Here is a 24192-nt window from a genome sequence, read left to right as displayed (position 1 = left end):
ATATACAAGCTGCTATACCTACTAGAAGTAAGCCCAAAGCAAACTCTAAAAATGGGTTTATGTTCAGCTATCAAATGGAGTTTCCATCAAAAGGCTGAACCTCAAATCCTAGCCATCAAATGCTCATTCAACAAATGTTCATTTCATCGATGGGGAAGGTAACTAGTTGTCACCACTTCCTCATCTGCCCTTTTCACCACTGCACTGTGGTCTAGGAGTTGTTATATATAGTTAGTGGGTTTGCAGGGGTGTGGAGGGTGAAGCCTCCCCCATCTGGGCAGGTTTGAAATACTGCAGTGGGGCACATGGAGAAGTGGTGGCCAACTAGTTACTTTCCTCGTTAATGAAATAAATGTTCACTAAATGACCAGTCAGTGGATAGGGTTTGATATTCAGGCGTTCGATGGAAGTTCCATTTGATGTCTGAACATAGATGCCTAAAAACAAACCACACTGGTGGAAACCTAATCTGAATAAGGTATATAACTAAAGAGAAAAAAGTCATGGCTAAAATCAGGAAAAGCAACTTCCATAATAATAGAACATCTCTGATTCAATTAAACAGGAAACTAACAGGCCTAATTAAATCCAACAAAACAAATTATGAGGTTAAGATAGCCTCTCAGGCTAAAGACAACCACAAGGCCTTCTACAGCTATGTCAGAAACTTCAAAGGCAGCACACATCAGTGTGCCAAACTGGTGGTCAGTGGTGCCACATTCACTGAGCAGAACAACTTAGCGAATCTGCTAGCTGACAAATTCAGCTCAAACTCTCCCCTCCATTCTCCCCATGAAATACCTATTGGCATAAACCCCCCTAACTATCAACAGACATCAGGACCTAGCAGCACTCACTAAGGCCAAAAACACAGCCTCAATGGGCCCTGGCAATATCTCAAGACACCTCTTCAATCACTTTTCAACTATAACCTCAAAACAGGCTTTGTACTATTAGAATATAGGGCTGCAACTTTTATCCTACTTCACAAGGACTAGTCTAATATGCAAAGCCATAGAAGGAATTATCATGGACATGATCAACAAAGACATAGGTAATCTTCAGTCACTGGACCCAACCTGGATGGCTTTGTCAAGGGAAAATCAATCCTACTAGACCTGAAAGAATTAATTGAGAAGGTCACTAAGACAAGGATGAGGGGAAAATGGTACATACCACCTAACTGGACCTAGCTAAGGTGTTTCATACACTATCCTACTCAGGTATAGCTGCTAAATTCACCACACTGGGCATAACACCTTACATAACTTAACTTGATGGATTGCCAGCTGGCTGACAGACATGATCAAATAAGGCAGGATTGGTCATACCACCTCCACTAAGAGACCAATCACCAATGGAGTACCTCAGGTTTCCATACTGGGACTGCTGTTATGCCGCATCTAAGTCTTGGAGGTAAAGGTTAATGTCAAGGGCCTTTAGCTGGCCAGTTCTGCAGATTACTGTAAATTGGGAGCTATCATAGATTCTCCCCATGACACAACCATTTTACAAGAGCATCTAACTCAGATAAATGACTGGTGCCAAAATTACAGACTAAAACTCAATGCCAAGAAATGTATTATGACACTTTTTTGGGAAAACTGCCATGCAGACTAATGACTCCATTGATAAGACGTCTGTAAGTGTTGATCAAGACAGTGATCTACCTTTGATCAACATGTGGCAAAGTAAGAAAATTATTCTATGTCGCCCAAGTAAGGGCATGTCATCCAGGTACAACAATGTCATAGTGCTCCATTATTTAGCCCTTATCAGATGCATCATTGAATATAATGCCCCCTTTGGCATGTAGCTGACCCAACATGTGTAACAAATGGAACACCAACAAAGGTTCCTTACCAAGAGAATCCAGGGTATAAACACATTGTCCTATACAGATTACCTTAAAGTCCTACCTCTATAGTCTGTCTCTGGTGGGTTATTGAGAAGTGATCTATGCCTGGCATACACGATTCTCAAATTCAGCTTTTGAGCTTTTGTTCATCTACAAATCAAACTATGTCAGAACCACTAGATCCAAGGATTTTAATTTTGCCTGCAACAGAAATAAGACATGTTGGTGAAAGAGCTATGTGTCTCAGAAGATCCCATTGCTTTGGAACAGGCTTCCTATCTATTCATTTTCATATTCAGTAATAATTTGCTTTACCAGTTGGAAAAATATGCACCCTTTGAAACTGTTCTCCTAGCAACACATTTATGTAGCAATACGTTTTGTTTGAAAGACTGTCAGATTGTTTTGGATGAAGTCCTTCGTATTCTGTATACCTGTTTCATTAATACATATTTGCATAATCATTGCATAACCTAATTTTAGCTGAAACCTGTGCTTGTGAAAAACATTTTTTGTAACACACTGAGAACAACTGAATTTCGTCATTAATGCAGAGTAGATAACAAAAAGGTCACTACCACGTAGTACTGGTCACGTATCACACTGAGAACAACTGAATTTAGTCATTAATGCAGAGTAGATAACAAAAAGGTCACTACCACATAGTACTGGTCACGTATCACACTGAGAACAACTGAATTTCGTCATTATTGCAGAGTAGATAACAAAAAGGTCACTACCACATAGTACTGGTCACGTATCACACTGAGAACAACTGAATTTAGTCATTAATGCAGAGTAGATAACAAAAAGGTCACTACCACGTAGTACTGGTCACGTATCATAGTGAGAATTGAAACAGTACTTACCAATTTATTATCCTTTGATAAATTATTTGAGTGTCATAGTCACTGGACAGAAAAAAAACAATTCCTTTTAATTAAATATCATGTAAGATGGTAACAATTGTATTCTACTCGACTTAACCAGTCCAGCAGACCAATGGCCATAATGCTTAAGGTCTTCACCTCCTATGCAGAAGGTACAAAGTTTGAGCTTGACCAACAGCCAATGACTGTATGGAGTTTGCATGATTTTCTTGTGTCTCTGTGGGGTTCCTCCAACCTACCAAAAAAAATGCTGAATGATTCCACAACAAACTCACCCAAGAGGGGACCTGTGGGCAGCAGCACAGACTCAAGATGGAGGCTTATAGGAAGAAGAGTTGCAGAGTCAGACCTCTTTGAGCATCTACTGTGGTGCACAATATCCTCAAGACAGAAGAACACAGTTCCCTGACTGTGCACCATGGCAGGGCTAGTCACTGGACAGTGTAAAAATATGGCTTTAGATGATCTAGTCATGTTGACTAATGTCACCTTATGGGTATGGGTATTTGCCACTGCTAAGTAGGTTGAGGACCTGATCTATGCCAGTAGGGGTGTATGTGCCCCTAATGGCCAGTGAGTTCCTACCATAAAGACCAGCAGCCCTGGATCAATAAGCTACTGAACTGTCTCTGTTCACATAAGTGGGACAACAGGAATAAAGAAGGAGAGGCAATTCTAGGCTTCTGTCTAGCAAATGGCTTGATGTTGGCCCACATATGGTTCTACAAGAGAGATATTTACAAAATCACATACAAGAGTGGCCAACGTGCATAACGGGTAGACTTTCAAGAAAATCGTCGCACAAGCAGTATGCAGGCAATAAGAGCCAGTGAGCCCTGAAATAATCCAATGTGTGCTTTAAATCAAGCCAACATGTCCAATTCAGTACAAAGATGTTTTCTAGATTCAGAAAAACAAGTAGGTATAAGCGCTTTCGTTCCAAAAATTAAAGAAGGAACTTCATCAGATACCCAGTTCAGATTCAGATCAGGATGTGGCACTACTGACCTGATGTATGCAGTGAGACAGATACATGAGAAGAAGCTAGAAATTAGTGAAGAGTCCTACTTTTCATTTCTGGACTTGGAGAAAGTATATAACAAGGTCCCAAGAAAGCTGATTTGAGAAGTACTGTGATGGCTGAAAGTACCAGAAACACTGGTTGAATTAGTGCAGGCTACGTACAAGGACACAAGTATGAACAGTGTTCAGTCTCACAGAGGGGTTTCCAAGTGGGAGTGGATGCACACCAGGGTACAGCTCTGAGTCCACTGCTGTCCAAATTTGTAATGGACTATGTTAACAAGAGTTCAGATGGGTACAGATCAAGAGAGTTGCTGTATGCAGACAATGTGTCATTACAAGCAAACTCCGAGCAAGAGCTTCAACAAAGGATCGGGGAATGGAATGGAATGCAAAACTGAAGGCACATAAGATGAAACTGTGTACATATAAGGCAGCTGTAATGGCAGTAAATGTGGGAAATAAGAAGACGCTGATAACTGAAATAGAAGGGAAAACATTATGGAACAGGTTAACAGTGTCAAGTATCTGGGAGGGGTGGTTGAGGAGAAGGGAAGTCTGAATAAGGAAGTTAAATCTAGAATCAGAGGAGCTGCAGCCAAATGGCATAGAGTATCAAGTGTAGTTTATAACAGAAGAATGCTAAAGAAGCTGAAAAGTAAAGTGTACCAAAGAGTGGTGTGACTAGTACTACTGTGTGGCCCAGAAATCTGGGCAGTAAAGGCTGAGCAGTTCAGGAAGTAGAGATGATGGATAAAATGCCTGATATGGGAGGTAGGATGCACACTGTAGAACAGAAAGAAATAAGGGCATAAGAGCAGAAGCCAAAGTAGATCCAATTGCAGAAAAGATCAGAGATAGATTATAGTGGCCTGTGCACACGTGCATAAGAGCATTAAAGCAGAAAACAATCTGGTGAAGAAGATTTGGGACCGACAGGAAAAAGGTAGGAGGGAAAAGTACAGTTGTGCAAGTTGAACATACCATAACAGTAGATTTTCAGATGATCACTGCAGCAGTAGTCTAGCTATATAGGTTATTTCCTGCCGAGGACAAGCCAGCTTTCAAAGCTTCAGGACACCTTCTATGCATCCAAACTGTCAAATAGCTCAAGCTGAACTGACTATAAAAAAGATAAGTTTTGGGGCAAAGCCTTTCAGAGGTTTCTTGCCAGCAGAAAGAGGTAGGCCAAGCCCTGAAAGGGCTATGTTAGGAACAACAAAACATAAATGTCCACACCCGGCATAAAAAATACACCAAAAAACAAGGGAGATGAAGTGAGGGATCAGCCACTGCTGCAGTGATCATTCAAATATCTACTGTTATGGTAAGTTCAGCTGTACTATATTCTCCATATTGATCATGGCCGCAGTAGCCTTAGCTATATGGGTAGATTACCCTAGCTAATTATCCTTGGGAGGTGGAAGAAGAAGAGACCCAAGACCCCTAGAGAATGATCTTAGCAAAGCTTGAACTGGACCTAGAGAAGGAATCAAGCTTATAATGCTTTGTAAAAGTATATACAGAGGACCAAGTAGCAGCTTTTATAATATGTTTAGAATCCACCCCTTTCCAAAAATCCACATATGAAGTTAAGGCCCTGACAGAAAGGACCTTGACCCTGCCTGTAATAGATTTGTTATAGTGAATTTAATAAAAGGTAATAACCCTAGACAATCATTTGTAACTAGTCCATTTTGATACAAGTTGTTCCTTCTTACCTTCACAAGAAATACACAATTAATCCAAAGATCTGAGAGATATAGTTCTGTCAATATAGTACCTGAGTTACCTGTGGACATCCAAAGTATGTACTATCCCTTCATCCTCCTTTTTAGATCCAAAATAGAAAACAGGGAGTTGGATAGTTTGGCTTAAAGTAATCTTGGATACCACTTTAGGCATAAAAGATGGATTAGTTCTTAAAGAGACCCTGGCCCTATGGAAAATGAGGTAGGGCTGACTCACCATAAGTACTTGCAACTCAGATATCCTTCTTGTAGAGGTCAGAGCAATCAATAAAACTGTTTTCCATGTTACGAACCTCAAGTCAACCAGATTTGGTTCAAATGGAGAACGTGATAGCTTCTCTAACAAAAAAGTAGATCCTAAAGAGGGGCCACCGGTTTACCTGGAGACCTGTTATGCAAAACCCCTTTCAAGAACATTTTGACATGAGACTGCCTTGAAAAAGGAGGATCTATGGCAGACATGCTGGAATGGCCAATAAATGTTCCTTGATAAAGGAATAAGAAAGGCCATAGAATAGTAAATCACAAAAATATTGTAAAAACAGTGCACAAATTCCCCTGAATGGGTGCAGGTTGCATCATTGGCATCAAGTAGAAAATCGTTTCTATTTGCTAATATATGATTTTCTAGTAGGTGACTTTGCTGTCTCCATTAGTATTGGTTGCATGTCCTCAGTAAAGAGATGCCTAAAAAGAATTAAGTCCTTATCATGCAGGCCGTCAACTGAAAATGATTGATGTTGGAGTGTAAAAGATGCCCTTGTTCTTGTGTGAGTAAATCCAGTCTGTGAGGAAGCTTGTAGTACTTATCCCTGGCCAGTTACAAAAGGAAGAACCACAGTTCCCTAGGCCAGAAGGCAGTTGTCACAATGATCTTGGGGGATTTCCTTCTGAATCTTAGAAGTACCCTGGATATTAGTGGAAACGGGGGAAAACATACAGGAATATCCAAAGAAAAGAAAAAGAAAAGACATCTGTCTTCCAGGCCTTCTTGCATAGAGTCCTGGAACAAAATCTTGCCAGTTGATTAAGAGAAGGCAAAAAGGTCTACTTGAGGAACTCTCCACAGATGGATCAAATGTTAGAAGACCTTCTGATCTAGTTTCTATTTGTGAGGGTCTGCCTTCATCCTGCTCAGCTTGTCTGCCACACAGTTTTTCTCTGACAGAATATAGATTCCCTGTAGAGTGAGACTGTGCTGTGAACTGATATTCCAAGCTAACATGAGTAGTCTGCAAACAGGGCATGACCTGGTTTCCCCTGGTTGGTAATATACCACAAGAATGTGGTGCTATCTTAAACCACTTTGAAGAAGTCTTCTGGGCCAAAGATGGTTCAGAGAGTTGAGTGGCTTGACCAGGGCAAGCAACTCCTAGATAATTATTTGATTGCATCTGTCCTTGGTGTCCCACACCACTGCATTTTTATCCCTTCTGAAACTGGTCTTCAAGCAAAGTCCAAAGAATCTGTGGTGACTGACTGCTTTGGAGCAAGAAGGGAGAAGGGGAGACCTGGATTTAGGGATATTCTTTGTCTCTACCAAAGGATTTCTCTTCTGACAGACCCTGCTTCTGGGGTTTGAAAAGATAAAGGGTGTTGATGCTAGAACCAAAGATATTTTAGATACCACTGTACCTTACTCATGTGTGGAGTCTTGCCAGGGGTATCATGAGAATCACTGATGCCATGAGACCCACAATCCTGAGGTATTCCCTCACAGTGACTGAAGACTGAGTGGAAAACCCTTAGAAACAGTTTTAAATAAGGATCTATTCTTTCCTGTGGAAGAAAATCTCTTTTAACTGAGGCATCTCAGGAACACAGTCCTATGTGAGGGAGTCAAGAACATATTTTGACTGTTCTCTTGGAATCCCAGTTTGTATAAGAGACCTTGCACCTAGGAGAGAGATTCCTGACAGTTTGAAAAAGACTCATCAAAGATAAGAAAATCATCTAAATATGGAAAAATGTAGATACATTGTAGCCTGCAATGAGCTATAACTGGAGGTAAACACTTTGCGAATACTCATAGTGCAGTGGAAAGTCCAAAGGTTAAGGTAGAGAGCTGATAATGTGATCCAGACATACAAAACCTTAAGAAATGTCTGGATGAATAGGCATGTGATGATAAATATTACCAGGAAACTTGAAAGAGGAAGAAGAGATGACAGGTTGTGAAATGACATCATTTTGAATTAGAGCACTATCACAAACAGGTTTAGGAAAGAAAGATCCAAAACTAGTCTCCGAGCATTTTCTTTCTTTGGCACTAGAAACATCCTTGAATAAAAACCCTTCCCATTTGCAAAGGGGGTACTGGTTCTATTACTCATTGGGACATCATGAGAGGAAGAACAGGTGGAAACAAAAATACCTGATCTGTAGGATGAAGAATGACCACCTGGAAAGGAAGAATTTCCTCCAAATGTCATCTGTAATCTTAATGAATGATATTCAGAATCCATTTGCCCGAAACAATGTTTTGCCAAAGAGAAAAAAGGAGATTAAGACTTCTGGATGAAAATGGGTCCAGGGTGGGAGTGATTCAAAAGGTCTCTTAAACAGTCAGTCAGACATATTGGACTGTCCTTAATTTTTGGGAGATTAGAGACTTCTTTTTGGAACTCCCTTGTCATTTGTTTCTTAAATGTCTGTTTACCTAAATTCTGTTTATTTTGTTTTTTGCCAAAAATGGAAGAGGAAAAAGAAAATCTCTTGAACAATTTGGAAAAGGAGAGCTGAACATTTTTAGAGATTCCCTGGATCAGCTTGCCCCTTTCATATCACTTTTTGATCATGTCTGCATCAGAGAGCCCAGATATTAAATCTCTGTCCAAGGGAGCATTTTAAATATAATTAACATTATCTGGAAGGTTCTAAAAATACAGCCATGCATACCTACTTGAAAAAGTGGCAGTGGCCATAGCCCTGGAAGAAGTAACAGCAGAGTCATACAGCACACTGCAAATAATGAGTAGTGACTATACAAAAGAAAAACCTAAGTTATTTAGATGGTGGAAGGCGCAGTGGTGTAGCGGTAGCATTGTTGCCTCGCAGCAGGAGGTTCTCCTGTTTGATTCACGGTGGAAGTGTCTTCGGTGTGGAGTCTGCATGTCCTCCCTGCATTTGTGTGGGTTTCCTCCCACATTCAAAGACATGTGTCTGGAGTGTTTCTCCCCAGGCCTCCACTGAAAATTGGCTTTGTTCCAAGTCGGACTTTCCTGGTTAACAAAATGATAAATAAAAAATTTAAAGCAGATTTTTCCTCGCAAGAAAAAACTACAGATAAAACATTCCTTGTACTTTCACAAATTATCAGAACAAGCTTTAACATATGAACCTGACAATTCAAAATTCTGAATACTAAATTTACAGGAGTCAACACTGTTTTCCAATACATATCAGTAATTTTCCCATCCTTATCAGAAAGATTAGGGCTGGAATTATCTAAGTGCTTAGCAGCAGTGGAATCAACTAATGCTATAGCTGAGGGCCAGGTCTGGGAAAAGTGTAAACATTTTTTAAACGACTGAGGAATTTTATATATCCTGTTTACCTTTTTAGGGACAACTGTCTAACAGGAAAATTGAAGACAGTAACACACATCCTCTAAAGATGACAGAACAGGAGGAATGGGTGTAGATTCTGGAAAATCCTTCTCCAAAACTTATAGTATTTTCTGAGGGACTGAGAAACCTCAGTGTTCTCCCACTGAAAATGATGGCACATTCTGCCAATAGTCTCTAGGGAAGAATGAGAATATGAGCTTTCCTTGTAGTCTGAATCAAAAATCTGAGGAAACCCCCAAATATGTCTCTGCATCTACCTGCTCAGATTCAGAATCTTGAATCTCTTCAGGAAAAGAAGAATCTCTCATTTATCAGAAATTTCTTTACTGGTAGGATCAACAGTCTGAATTAAACCCAGAGTCAGATCTAATATCTTAAAATTTGAGGAGGAGTAGAAACATGCTTTGTTTTCTTATTCTTTTTGAGAGGAAAATGGGGTGAACTGTGTTACCAATGGAATAGCTGCTTCCCGAGCGATGGAATCAGCATTCTGACATAACAGGGAAACCTTACCTGATCTCTTATTTGCCCACTGAGGGGACTCAGCTGCAGAGGATGTGACTAACCCCCGGTCTATAGTGGCTGTAGGTGCTAAAACCAAGGGATCCATTGTAAAAGATGTGGTCTGAGGTACAACAAATGGCCACAGCAGAGTCACCCATCTGTGGCTGAAGCAATTTGTTTGCCTGCTGTGATGGCAATGGCTGTTTGATTAACTTTTCTTTTAGTGGCTGGAAGAAGGACCAACCATGACACATGTAGTCTGTTCCATGGACAAGCCAAAAAGGGAGCCTCTTTCCAAGCAAATGCAGCTAAAACTACCAGTCTGCAAAAGTTACCATTTTTTGATAGAAAAAAATACAGTAAAAAGCATTTTCAAGCACTATGCCAATCTCACAAAGGAAAATAAACACAATTTCTCCATAGAAAATGTGTTTTCAATTACTTAACACTACTTTTAAGCTGACAGAAAAAAATGAATTCTCCTTTTAATAGTACATTACAGTCTCAAGACAGTCTGTAAAAACACAACACTCATTACTTTAAAACAACTTTCCTGAAGAGGAAAGTAATAAAATATGAACAATTTAAGAAAATTGAAGTTTTTTCCCTAAAGGGAACTTATCTGCCCAGCAAAAGAAAGCACAAACCAATTGTTGAAATCGCAGAAGATTGTACTCTTCAGCTGCAGGAAAGCTCTGGAGGGCTTCACTCCCAAACGTGTCTTTTAGTAAGCTCAGTTTGAGCTGCTTGACAGTTTGGGCACATGGTAGGTGCCCTGAAGCTTTGGAAGATGGCCATCTATTACATACTTTACAGGATATAACCCATAAAGCTAAGGCTACTGCAGCAATGATCAATATGATGAACATCAACAGCATCTTGTCATGCTCTGGTGAGGGAAACATATATCAGATTACCAAATTCCATTGTCCGGTTATTGGTGTTACCTTGGAAACAAACTGAAGGTAACAGCCACTACACAAGGTTCCCATGAGTGTCAAAGAAGGTATGAAAGTGGCAATGAATAGAGAAAGATGATGGCAACTGAAACAATACCCTGACCCCATGTAGAAAATGGGAAAAAAGGGGATTGTTAATGATGATGATGAACCAGTTAAAGTGTTCACACCAGCATGAACTGTAACTTTTACATGCTTTTCAGATGATGCCCATAACTTTGCTAATGCTTTATGGTACAGTAGAATACATTTCTTATTTTTACAATGGCACAACAGACTGTCAGTTATATTCTACATAGAATCATCTATTGGTAATACATTCTCTGGAGCAATTTTATCTGATTGACAAGTTTGCCCACGTGGAAAATGTGTTAACTTTGGTCTAACAGCTGAAGTATAGTTACTGTTGTTAGTAAACAGACCGGAGAGTTTGTTACAATTTAAAAGCATATCATTATGAAAAAAATGGGGTTTGTTATGTGCATATACATTTTTTACAGATGCCTAAAAATTGCTTGGCAGTAAATCATAAACTGCATCAAGACTTAATCATCCACTTTAGTATAAATTCATAGGTTCATAGGTAGGTATTAGGCTATCGGCCCTAGGGCCTATACAAGCCTATCCAAAAAGGTACCCTGGCTTTCACCACCCATGAAAATTATTTTCCTGTGCCCCTGTCGAGCAGAGCCACAGATGTGATCCCTGGGGTGAATTTCCTATTTCCCATCCAATCATCAAGATTTTTTCTTGAAGAGTGCTAATGAGGAGCTTTGTTTGATATAGATAGGCAGTTTGTTCCAGAGTATGGGAAGTCTCTGGGACAGGAATCTATCCCTCCAGCATGTTCTGTTTATTGTGGTGACAAGGTTTAGATCCCTAGAGCATGTAGCTCAGAAGGATTGGGATTTCTTAAGGTGGAGCATGTCCAACAGCTCTGGGTTTGACATAGCTTTTTATGTTAGGCAGAGATCACCTCTTAGTAGGCGATATGTGACGGAGTAAAGCTGGAGTTTTTTGAGACGGTCTGCATAAGGCATCTGTTTGAGGCCAGTAATCCTCTTTGTGAGGTATTTCTGTGGCCTTTCCAGTTGTTGTAGATGTCTTGTGAGGTACATACCAAAAAGGGCAATGTACTCTATAATGGGTCTAATGAGTGACGAGAAAAAGGGAACAATGACCTCTTTTTTTCCTGGATGAGAAACCTTTTGTGATGAGGTGTGCCACGTAGAAGGATTTTCTGACTACTGTGGCAATGTGATTATCAAAGGAGAGACTACTGTCCACCTGTGTCCCAAGGTCTCTTATCACAATTTCAGTGTTAAGTAGACTACCACCTATGTGCTAGCTCATGGGTACAGAGTTTTTACCAAAGGGGATGACAATGCACTTTTTGGCATTGAGCTTGAGGCCATGACTTTGATACCAGGCATCTATCTCAGTGAAGCCCTTTCCTAGGATGTCCACATATTTATGGGTTTCAGTTATGGCTCCTAGTTTGCAGTCATCTGTGAACTTCATTAGCGAAAGACCTTCTGTGTTACCCTGTACTTCAGAAAAGTAGATACCAAACAGGAGAGGACCTAGGACTGAACCCCAGTGGTACTCCACTTGTCACTGGTCTGCTACTTTCACAGTGTGGGTTCTGTCAGTGAGCCAGTTGGCAACCCATCTTGTGACATAGGGATTTATACCTAGTTTAGTGAGTTTATCTATAATTTCAGAGTGGGGGATGGTGTCAAAAGCCTTGGCGAGATCTAGATAGGCTGTGAGAAACACCTTACCCTCGTCTATGGCTTTGGTGACTGCTTCAAAGAGGTCAATCAGGTTTAGGAGACATGATCTTCCTTTTACAGACCCAAACAGGGTGGGATCCAGAGTTTGGAGATTACCAATGTCTTTGTTTATAAGTTCTATGATGAAACGTTCCATGGCCTTGCAGACCAGGCTCATTAGGCTAATGTGGCGGTAGTTCCCAGGGTCTGTGGTGGCTCTCCCTTTGTGGAGTGAGATAACCATCACTGTGCGCCATTCAGTGGGCACAAAGCTTGAGGTGAGGCTATGATTGAACATGGTGCTTAGGTGGGGTGCCAGTTCATTCTGTATTTCATGTAGAACGCAGCCTGGGATGTTGTCAGGTCCCATGGATGCTGTGTTCTTGGCTTTGGAGAGTGTGGTTTTTACCTGTGCAGCCATGATTACAGGAACTTTGCATTCTTCTGGTATAGAGATGGGCCCTTTAGGGGATGAGGGGGAGTAAAGTTAGCACTGAATGTATCTGCCAGGATGTTGGCAATATCAGTTGGTTCTGTATATTTAGTGCCATTGTGCTGTAACTCAGAGCAGATCTGAGTGTTGCCATTGAGATTCTTGACATAGCTACAGAATGCTTTGTGGTTGTCTTTAGAATCAGTGGTGATTTTGTTTTCATAACTAGCTTTAGAATATTTTATGAGGGATCTCAGCTTCTTACTGAGGCTGACCAGGGAGTTCTTCCAGTCATGAGATTTTACTCTTTTTTGCAACAGTTTCTTTCTTCTGTTGTAGAGTTTGTTTATGGCAGGGGACCACTAGATTGGCTTCTTTTTTTTTTTTGGAGGATAGCATCTCGGTTCTGTTAGGGATAGCACGATCCATGCACTCATGTAAGTGCTTATAAAGTACATTTGTGTAGGATTCAGCAGTCATACCTCTATTGTCCGTCTGCATGGGTGTTGTGAAGTTTGCCACTTATGTCTTAAGAAGCTTGAAGTTGGCTTTGGAGAAATTATTTACGGTGGTTTTCATAATGGGGGGCTGGGGCGGAATGTGAATGTCTAGGCAGATTAGCTTATGGTCGGATCTGACCAACGATGAATTGACCTCTGGTGTGGAACACCGGTCTCCCATATTGGTAAAGATGAAGTCTAGAATATTGCTGCCCCTGGTGGGGGTATGGATAATTTCATCCAAGGCATTGGAATTTATGAATTCCAGAAAGCATTGAGCAAAAGAGTTGGTACATGACTAGTTTTCCCAGTTAATGGTGGGGTAGTTGAAATCACCCATTATTAGGGTGTTGAGTTGTACCCTAATATTTTCCAGTGTATCAAGAAATGAGGAGTGGGAATCCTGGGGCATGGTAGGGGATCTGTAGCAAGTTATAATTTGGATGCGGTCTTGCCCAGAGTTAGTTGCAGTAGGATAATCTCGGATGCATTATGCTGAGCAACTAGCCTGGAGGTTTGGATATCATTAATGAATATGGACACGCCTCCACCTTTAGTGTTTTGGTCCAGGTTTGGTGGCCGAAAGGTGTAGCATGAATTATAGCCTGGTAATGCAGGGATGCTCTCTGGAGCCTTGAACCAGGTCTCTGTCACTGCACAGATATTGATGTTCTCCATTTTAAGGAGTGCCTCGAGTGAATGCATTTTGCAGTTTAGATTTCTAGCATTGAGTAGCATTACCCTCAGATTTTGCTTGTTTGTACATGTTATGGTGGTGAATTTGTCATTTGAACCTTGCCTAAAAAAGGCACTATAGGGGTGGCAAGAACCTAAGCCAGTATCTGTAATCCCAAGGGCGACAGGTGGAGGCCATCTCTGGCAAAGCATCGTGGTCTGTCGTTCATGTCATCCCAGGCAGACAGATACTGGATCTACTTAGAATGACACCAGAAGCTTAGCCAATTGTTGAAGTCAATCATTTTGTCCTTGTACTGTGGTATCATTCTGGGTGATGGCAGGATGCTATTCAGGGCTAGAGTCATACCTGCCTGGGCTTCAAGATTGAAGAACTCCTCCATGTCTCTTTTCATGTAGTCCAGGGAGGTACGTCTCAGGTCAGTCACTCCAGGATGGAAAATGACAGAGTCATATTTGTACTTGTTGTGGAGTGACCTGAGTGCATGCATTATGTGACAGATCCTGGCACCCAACAGGCAGCTGACACTAACTTTCTCTTTGTTTAGCCTGGTGAGTGGAACATCAGTGTGCCTGAATATAGAGTCACCTATGACCAGAGTGTTGGGTACTTTGTTACGCCTTATGGGCTGTGGTTGAGTGGCACACTAATTTTGTGGGCTATGTATCATTTGGGTTGTGTTGGGGGGTGGAGGTTGCATGCATTTCTGCTTTGGAGGTCTCTGTTGCTTGAACAGATTTTTATTGAGAGCCTCTACAAATGTAGGTGTGTGTTTTGTGTTGCTATGTGTGTGTTTTGGTGGTGTAGGTTTTGAAGGACTATGTGATGAGTGTGATGTGGTGTAGTGCAAGTGTTTATCTTCACCTCTTGACTGTCTAGTCCAGTCTTGGGTGAAGAGAGCTTTGCTTCCATTTTGGCTATATAAGTGCATCTCTCACAGGTAGTAGTGTTGGGTGGTAGTAGGAGAGGGTTGTCTGTGTACATGAGGCAATTGCTGTATTGCCCCAAGATGCCCAGATTCATCAAGTAGACAGGAGAAAACACCAGGAGCTGACCCTTAGACATGCCTGGATAGGTGCTTATTTATTAAGTACTAAAACTGTTTTCCTCTAGACAAGTGAGGAAAGTTGAGTGCTGTAGTAATTTGTAGCTTAATTAGTGCTTACAACGAGTTCTGAACAAGTGCTGTGCTCAAAGAAACAGATTTGCGTGTTAAAAATAAAAAAAACAATGGCTAGTTCTAAGGGAAAATTTGAACTGCAGACTTTATGGTGCCAGGAATAGTTTAATCCTAGCTAATCAGTGATGCATAAAATGTATTTTTTTAATATAACAGTAGCAAATGGGCAAACTGATTTAAACAAATTAACCAATAAAAAGCTAAAAATTGTGCCCTGTTCCAGCAGTCTTTGATCAGACAAGTTCTAACTGCACACTCCTGCCACTATCATGCAGGGGAACCTTCTCCAAAAAAGGTGCTCAAGTTATACAAACAAAGCTAGATTCAGCATGTCTGAATTTAGTCTATGCTACAGCAAACAAGGCGTACCAATTTCAGAAAGAAACAGTTCAAATAAGCAGGCCAAAAAAGCCTTTAACCAGAAACTCCTAGCTCAGAAGGGCAGAATCTACCCTCTCCTCTCACAAGAGTGCAGACCACAACTTCTTAATGTAAAATAACTGGCCTGAAGCCCAAGTGCTTAAATCAGAACTAATACACTTTTAGAATAACAGACACTAAGCCTTCAATCAGCAACTCCTAACTTAGAAGGATGTCCTGCCACAACAGTGCAGACCACAAACCGTCTTAATGTAAAACAACTGGTATGAAGCCCAAATGATTCAACCAAAGGCTTAGAATAACAGTTACAATTTTACCAGGCTACTAACAAGCAATAATAAATGCAGCAAAATAAATGAAATAAGGTAGGAAGAAACACAAATACAGTAAAAGCAGATAAACAGAGTGCAATTTTTTTATATAACAGTAGAAAACAAGCAAACTGATTTAAACAAATTACCCAATTAACCAATAATAAAGGTCAAAACTAAGCCCTGTTCCTGCAGTCCTCAATCAGACAAGTTCTAACTGCACACTCCTGCCACTATCATGCAGGGGAACCTTCTCCAAAAAAGATGCTCAAGTTATACAAACAAAGCTAGATTCAGCAGGTCTGAATTTAGTCTATGCTACAGCAAACAAGGCATACCAATTTCAGAAAGAAACAGTTCAAATAAGCAGGCCAAAAAAGCCTTTAACCAGAAACTCCTAGCTCGGAAGGGCAGAATCTACCCTCTCCTCTCACAAGAGTGCAGACCACTTCTTAATGTAAAATAACTGGCCCGAAGCCCAAGTGCTTAAACCAGAACTAATACACATTTAGAATAACAGACACTAAGCCTTCAATCAGCAACTCTCAACTTAGAAGGATGTAAGCTACATGTCCTGCCACAACAGTGCAGACCACAAACCTTCTTAAAGTAAAACAACTGGTATGAAGCCCAAATGATTCAACCAAAGGCTTAGAATAACAGTTACAATTTCATCAGGCTACTAACAAGCAATAATAAATGCAGCAGAATAAATGAAATAAGGTAGGAAGAAACACAAATACAGTAAAAGCAGATAAACAGCGTGCACATTTTTATATAACAATAGAAAATGAGCAAACTCATTTAAACAAATTACCCAATTAACCAGAAAAAAGGTCAAAACTAAGCCATGTTCCTGCAGTCTTCAATCAGACAAGTTCTAACTGCACACTCCTGCCACTAGAGTGCAGGGGAACCTTCTCCAAAAAATATGGCCTGGATTAGTGCTCAAGTTATACAAACAAAGCTAGATTCAGCATGCCTGAATCTAGTCTATGCTACAGCAAACAAGGTGCACCAATTTTAGAAAGAAACAGTTCAAATAAGCAGGCACAATAATCCTTTAACCAGAAATTCGCAGTTCAGAAGGGCAGAATCTAATCTCTCCTTCCACAAGAGTGCAGACCACAAACCTTCTTAATGTAAAATAACTGGCTTGAAGCCCAACTGCTTAAACAAGAACTAATACACTTTTAGAATAACAGACACTGAGCCTAAAGTCAGCAATTCCCAATTTAGAAGGATGTAAGCTACCTGTCCTGCCACAACAGTGCAGATCACAAACCTTCTTAATATAAAACTGGTCTGAAGCCCAAGTGCTTAAACCAAAAGGCTTAGAACAACAGTTACAATTTAATCAGGCTACTACCAAGCAGTAATAAATGGAGCAGAATAAATATAACTGAGTAGATTTAAGACCAGGCAAAAGCAAAATAAAGTGCATTTTTTTTTTTTTTTTTTTTTTTTTAGTAAAGTGCAAGGAGAGAGGAAGGAGGAGCAGAAGAAATATTCAAGGTTAAGAACCTAAGTGGGTTGGTCTTCTCAAATGTTCTCTCTGTATTAAGTATAGTGAACACAAGACTGGGAGGGTGTCCCAGATCAAATTTACAGTAGGGGCAGGCAACTGCTAAGCCACCAACTATAACAACTCTACAAGAATAGGGTGGGAGGTAGGAGGAAAAAAACTGTTTCAGGACAGATGCGAAACATAAAACAATGCCAGAAAATATATAAAATAATTCAGTCAGACAAACAATAATTCAGTCAGGCAAAACTAAGACAATGCAGAACTCTGAAAGGTTAAAATGCCAAGAAATATACTTATCAATCAACAATATATTTCCAGATTGTTTGAGAATCACACCAGCCAGAACACCAGGAGTTTCCAACAGTATATGCAAGAATTTACGAACAGAAACTATTTTTAATCAGCAAGCCTTGAAGCAAACAGATAACACCAAAGCGGTTAGACCAGTTTTATAAGCTCCACCTCAGAAATGGGGGGGGGGGCAGTTTCAAGACAGATGAGAAACATAAAACAATGCCAGAAAATATATAAAATAATTCAGTCAGGCAAACAATAATTCAGTCAGGCAAAATTAAGACAATGCAGAACTCTGAAAGGTTAAAATGCCAAGAAATATACTTATCAATCAGCAATATATTTCCAGATTGTTTGAGAATCACAACAGCCAGAACACCAGGAGTTTCCAACAGTGTATGCTTATTTAAATGTACAGAATAAAAATATGGCATTGTACTGATATTCTGTAATATTATAGTCAGTGGAAAAGGAACTTAGAACTCAATATGCTGTAGAAGCCAGATCCAGTAATGTCCGGAGCAAGCAAACAGCTACAACTGCCAAGGAAAAACATAAAAAGAAATGAGAAACTATATAAAAAACAAACTTAATCCATCACACTCCTGGAGCCTCAACCAAATATAGTCTTCAAGGGAGTACATAAAAAGAAAACAAATACAAAAAAATTGAAGAGCCACCTGCTCCATTTAATACATATGTAACAGCAACAAAGCTATAACATTACATATAATATTCAAGATAATTTCAACAAATTCATGATACTCCACAAGACCGTACATGCAGTCATCATTTTTATTGGCAAACACACTTGGAATTTCTAATCTAGTTTTATTGACAATATTACACCACAATTTAGTTTATACAAAAAAAAATCATAAAGCTTGTTCTGTATCCAAGATAAAGAAAGAAGTCTATTATTCTTAGCATGCAGACTTTGATTGCTTAAAGTAGATTAACTTTATCTGTCAATAAAAATATAAGGAAGACATTCATTATTTCAACTTGGTGACTCATTTTGTAACCGAGTGACAACCACATCCCACTCGGATACTTGCTACTAGCACACAGGCTCTGGTGAGTGAAATATACACATCGGATTATGAACTCCATTGTCCAGTTATCTGTGTTACCTTGGAGACAAACTGAAGGTAACAGCTGCTGCACAAGGTTCCCACCTCTGCACAAGGAAGTGCTCCTCCCTTAAGTTATTTAACAACATAGCAGTTTCAAAAACAGTCAAGGCCTCCAAACAACATAAATTAGAAGTGTAGCAATGAGGTGACATAAAATAAGGACAACTGCTCTGGTAGGCCCAGTGTACATAACAATCTACATTCTGCTTCCCTTCTCATACTGATGCAGACCTCCAAATCTGTATAGCCCAGTATCTCAGCAAATGTGTTCCCAATTATGATACCACTAGCTCCATACCAGTTGTTTTTTTATTTTGTTAGATCCCAGCTATTCTGTTTTGTTGTGTATGTGGGTGAGTGTATGCGCGCGCATGTGTGTGTGTGTGTGTGTGTGTGTGTGTGTGTGTGTGTGTGTGCGTGTGTGCGTGTGTGTGTGCATGTGTGTGCATCCCTCTCTGTCTCTATAAGCCATGTATCTAACAGAGAATGTGAGAAAGAGAGTGTGTGTGTGTGTGTGTGTGTGTGTGTGTGTGTGTGTGTGTGTGTGTGTGTGTGTGTGTGTGTGTGTGTGTGTGTGTGTGTATGTGAGTGCATATGTGCATGTGTTACATCTGGTCTGTCAGAATTTGATTTTAACAAAACACCAGCCACTTTGGCTATACATATGAACCTGAGCTACAGAAAAAGATATGAAGCCCAGTTTGTAACACAGAGTTACATATGGTGCTTAGAAATAATTCCCATGCTTTAGCACTAGATTGTTTTGAACAAAGAACTGCTGCTCTCCTTGATAACTGCTAAAATATTCAGACAGTTATCTGCTGACAGTTCACTGTCATGCTGTTTATATGTAGAAATTACCAATCATCTATCTGCATGTAGCTTTTTAATGCTCATTTTCTGTGTTATTTTAATACAATTCCAGAGTGTAAACAGTTCTTAGCTTTCCTTCTGCTGGGTACTACCAAAGTTAGATTTCCCTTGTTAGAATCATTAGTAATGTAGAACCATTTTTCCTTGTCAGCTCTATTACAGAACAGGCTACTAACCCTTTAAGGAAAATGCATTGCAGTTGAGGGAAACTGGCAATGTTCTGAGCTGTAATATCTGTATAGTACTGTTGAATTTCTGCAAGTAGAACTAAGACAATAAATAAAGGGAAGTAAATGAGCATCTAGAGAATATTACAGAAATGCATTTGTAGCATCCTGTGCATATGCATTGTTCTTGCTATATTATGTCCTGTCCACTGCACCCATTAAGTTGGATTATCATGCAATATAATGAGCTCATAAAGCCTGTTTACTGCTTTACGAACACTACCGTTCTTGATAATGTTCTTTCGTGGTACAAAACACGTTGTGGTAATTATTCCAAATATATAAGGTAAGAAACATGTATCTAGGGCTGAAGTAATAAAACATGCATTTAACCTCTATTAAATCTAGGTGACGCCTCTGGTCGGTATTTTTTTATGTTGGTCCTTAGCTTTTCCATGTCAGAATAAAAACAGAAAAGCAGCAACCGTTAATGATGGTTATGGTTAATGCAGGCCATCAGTTTTATGGTGTCAATAAAGAGCCGCGGTGATTGCAGCACAATGCATGAGAATAATGTGTTCGAGTGAAATAACGTTTTATTAAAGGTGACTGTGCTTTACATGTATTATGATTGATTAATAAATGCTACAGTTAAACACCCATTCAGCTATAATTACTTTAAATAACATGCCTTTTATCCTTGCCTGTTCTTCATATTTTAAGCATATGGAATTGCTTTTAATTCACAGATGTCACCGCTGTCTGGATTGAACATAAAGAGCTTCCTGCATATGAAGTAAAATGAAAACAATTAGGTCTATCAAATATTAGTTGATATTCAGCCTAGTTTTTATCTGGCATTCATGAGCTTTTGTCTTTTCTAGGTAGTACATATTAAGTAAAATTGCTGCATTTCTGAATTGCTAATATGGAATTAAACATTTTTAAATGGCACCCTGCTATTCTGTTTTTGGTCTGTACTCATGCTACCTGTTTGTTCATCTATCAGTAAATGAAAGCCAAGCTGAACATTTCTAGAAGAGAATTTGCACAGCTTAAGGAAATTATGTTCGCAGAAATTGATAAACCAGGTAACTTGTGTTAAAATGTTTTGCCTCAAAATCAACAGTGAGTATTATTTCAGATATTAGACTACATGCATCCAAAGTCTTTTGGTGATGTATGCTATAGCTGACACTCCGATTCAAGTTTGGATAATTAGGGAATATCTACCTCTAATAAAGGGGTAAACCAACTTGATGAGGGTTCAGATCTGCTCCTACTTGGGTCATACTCATTTCTGAAGGTAATGATCACAATGCAAAGATAAAAGAAATGGAAAGGAGAAAATGTGTGGCCCTAGGAACTAGATGTATAAACAGAATGACAATATATACTTTCCTTGGGCTACAGAAACAGTGCGGGTGGGATTGTGGGCAGCTTCCCTCTGTTTGCCTTGTGTGTGTGTGTGTGTGTGTGTGTGTGTGTGTGTGTGTATGTGCATACATGCGCACACGTGTATGCGAGAAGCCCTGATGCTCATCAACAATGAACATGTGTAGGCAAGAGTGTGAGAACAACAAAAAATGAAATATCCCTTTTATAACCACAGCAGGGACTGTGGGAACAGTGGGTAGTAGTATGGTGTGGCCATAGAAAAATACACACAACAGCGGTGTCCAGTAGTCATGCTCACACCTCATTGATTGAACTATGTGATCCCATGTGCATCAGTCTTAAAGGACCATTACACTTGTGTGGTGATCTATATTTTTAACAAATTAAAGGTTGGAAGTGGGAAAATGTGAAAATGGAGAAGGAAGCAGAGGGCGGAACATAAGTTAAAGAATTAGGGAATAAGCAGGATGCAGGTAGGGAAAGAAGAATTTTTGGGGAGGCAGGAGTCTTATTATAAATATGCAGAGTAAGTAAGCTGGGGAAGGTAGTAAGTAAAGTAAGAGGAAGGTCAGAGAATTAGGATAGGTAGTTGTAGAACACAAGCAAACATAGAAGACAGACAAGACTGGCAGGGAAGGTACTGACACAATCAGGGATGTGGAAGACAATGGTAAAGGAAGCATCAAACCCACCGAGGAAAAGCAGTGATGATGTGAAGTGTTTAAAAAAAGGTGCAGACATAGATACAAATGAAAGGAGAACATTAGGACAGCAGATAGGGTGGGATACATCCTGCAGACCCTGCTGAACACAACTTGATGGGAGGTTATTCCTCATCCTGGATTCCCTCACTATGGTACACTAGCTCTGATGTTAATACTAGTGCAAGGCATGGAATAAAGCTCTATTAGTTGCTGTAGGAGTGCATCTAATCAGCCAATTTGGGCATCCAGCTGTTTGTTTCTTCCAATGGGGGACATAAATGCCACTGACACTCTTAGTGCATTCTGCAGCACCTTCTTCAGCAGGGCCAGTGGTAACAGCTATCACTAGTGCAGCCAGGGTGTGGCGGTAACAGCTGAAGCTGGGAAAACAAAGGAATATAATGTTGATGGCGGTGTTGAAGAAGTCACCAGGGGGAGGTGACAGGCCTAGATGGTAGTAGGAATGCTGGTCTGGATGTGTCTGCATATAAATGTGAAATAATTAGAAAGAAACAATAAAAAAAATAATAAATGGATATAACAGAAAAGATAGTAAGAAAAACAGTTAGAGTGAACAAAGTACACACACACAATGAACAAAATGAAGGCAAAACATAATGTGTGTTTGACTGTTTTGCTTTTACTACAATAAAATGATTATGAAACATCCAGATCATAGTAACAATGCTTTTTTAGTAAAATGCACACTAATGGTTAGTATCACACACTTCCAGGCTGAAATCTTTATCAGGGAGAAGTGAACCAAGTGGCTAGCATATTAATAAGACATCAGTGCCTTAACATGTTGCGCTACATGTATACATCAGTGCCTTAACATGTTGAGGCACACGTATAACCTCATGGAAGCCTGCAGCCACTGACATACACATAATCAACCCTTTAGTGCTCTCATTTAATAAGTAAAGTGCAGCATAACTGCTAGTACTGTACATAGCAAGGTGTAACACCTATCTCCCATTAGTCTGAACATTCCCTGTATGGACTGCTCTGTTTTACAAATAATTGATAAAATTGCCAATCACCTGAAGAGGTAGGCCAACAAATATATCCTAAGATACCTGTTGCACTTGTAGTAAACTAGTAGCTTAGCATGTTAGCCACCATAATATCTTATAATCTAAACTCTACAGCATGACTGGCATCTTTAGTAGCAATTTATCTACTGTGTATGACATTGGTGGAAAATTATTCATATCCAGAAATAAAGTATTACTCTGAACATTTGATAATGTGGCAACCCTGGGGGAAACCCATAGATACCCTGACTACTGGTATGACAACTTAATGGATTGTGAACATGTAAAGCTATGTTTCCTGTAAGAAATATACTCACCCCGGTGAAACATAAGCTTTCTCCTCTGTGCATTCTCTGTAATCTGTTCAGTACTGTAGAGAATGAAATGAAAGTCTGTTGCACACTGCATGGAGGATACTGACAGATTGCATGCGGAGGGGTAAGCCACTGGTTATTTGCAGTATATAGTTGATGGCTACTCCCTCACTTTGACCTCCCATTGGCCCAGGAGGTTGGCATTTCTCCTTTTGAAATCATTGTAATGGTTGCAAACTTGCTAAGCATTTCTTTGAATACTAATGGCAGATGTTATCTGCTGTGCCAGGCTGCTCTACAGCTCTGCTTTATACAGAGGACCATGGCAATCATCCTCTAGGAGCTTTGTCCTGTAATGCTGATGGAGGAAGTGGAGGAAAGTTTTGGACTCCTCTGGGCACCATGTTTGAGCCCTAAATTCTTTGTCTGCATCCATATTTGCCACAAACAGCTTTGTGGCAGCTTTAAAGGGCCATGAAGGTAATAGTTTCCAAAGACAAATGCTTCAAAAACCTCAGTCACATCCCTTCTCTCATCTGCCAACTGTCACACAACAATAATCAATTGATATGCATGACTGGTGACCAGTATAAGTAATTTATGATACTGGTTGAACTTAGCAGTTTGAAATGTGAAATATGAATGTCTAGCTTCTTGCGTTATGATGAACAGTAGCGATGCTCTTCTGTTGCAAGCATACATTGATGGTGCAAGTAGTTGCAAGAAGGAAAAGTGATCTGGATGCCTTAAAGAGCTATGGCTGAAGTCATGATGATTATCATCATCAAAACGCTTTTTCCCATTTGTTTCTTCATGGGGTCTGGGTGTCATGTTAACTGTTGCCGTCTCTCAAGATTCAATGCTACACTCCTGCCTTCTTCGACATTCATACCTGACTGTCACAGATCTT

This window comes from Protopterus annectens, chromosome 7.part0 (genome assembly GCF_019279795.1).
Source record: "Protopterus annectens isolate FY-2018-M chromosome 7.part0, PAN1.0, whole genome shotgun sequence".
NCBI classification, from domain to species: Eukaryota; Metazoa; Chordata; order Ceratodontiformes; family Protopteridae; genus Protopterus; species Protopterus annectens.
The sequence above is the reverse complement of the archived record's forward strand: the minus strand, read 5'-3'. Positions refer to the sequence as shown.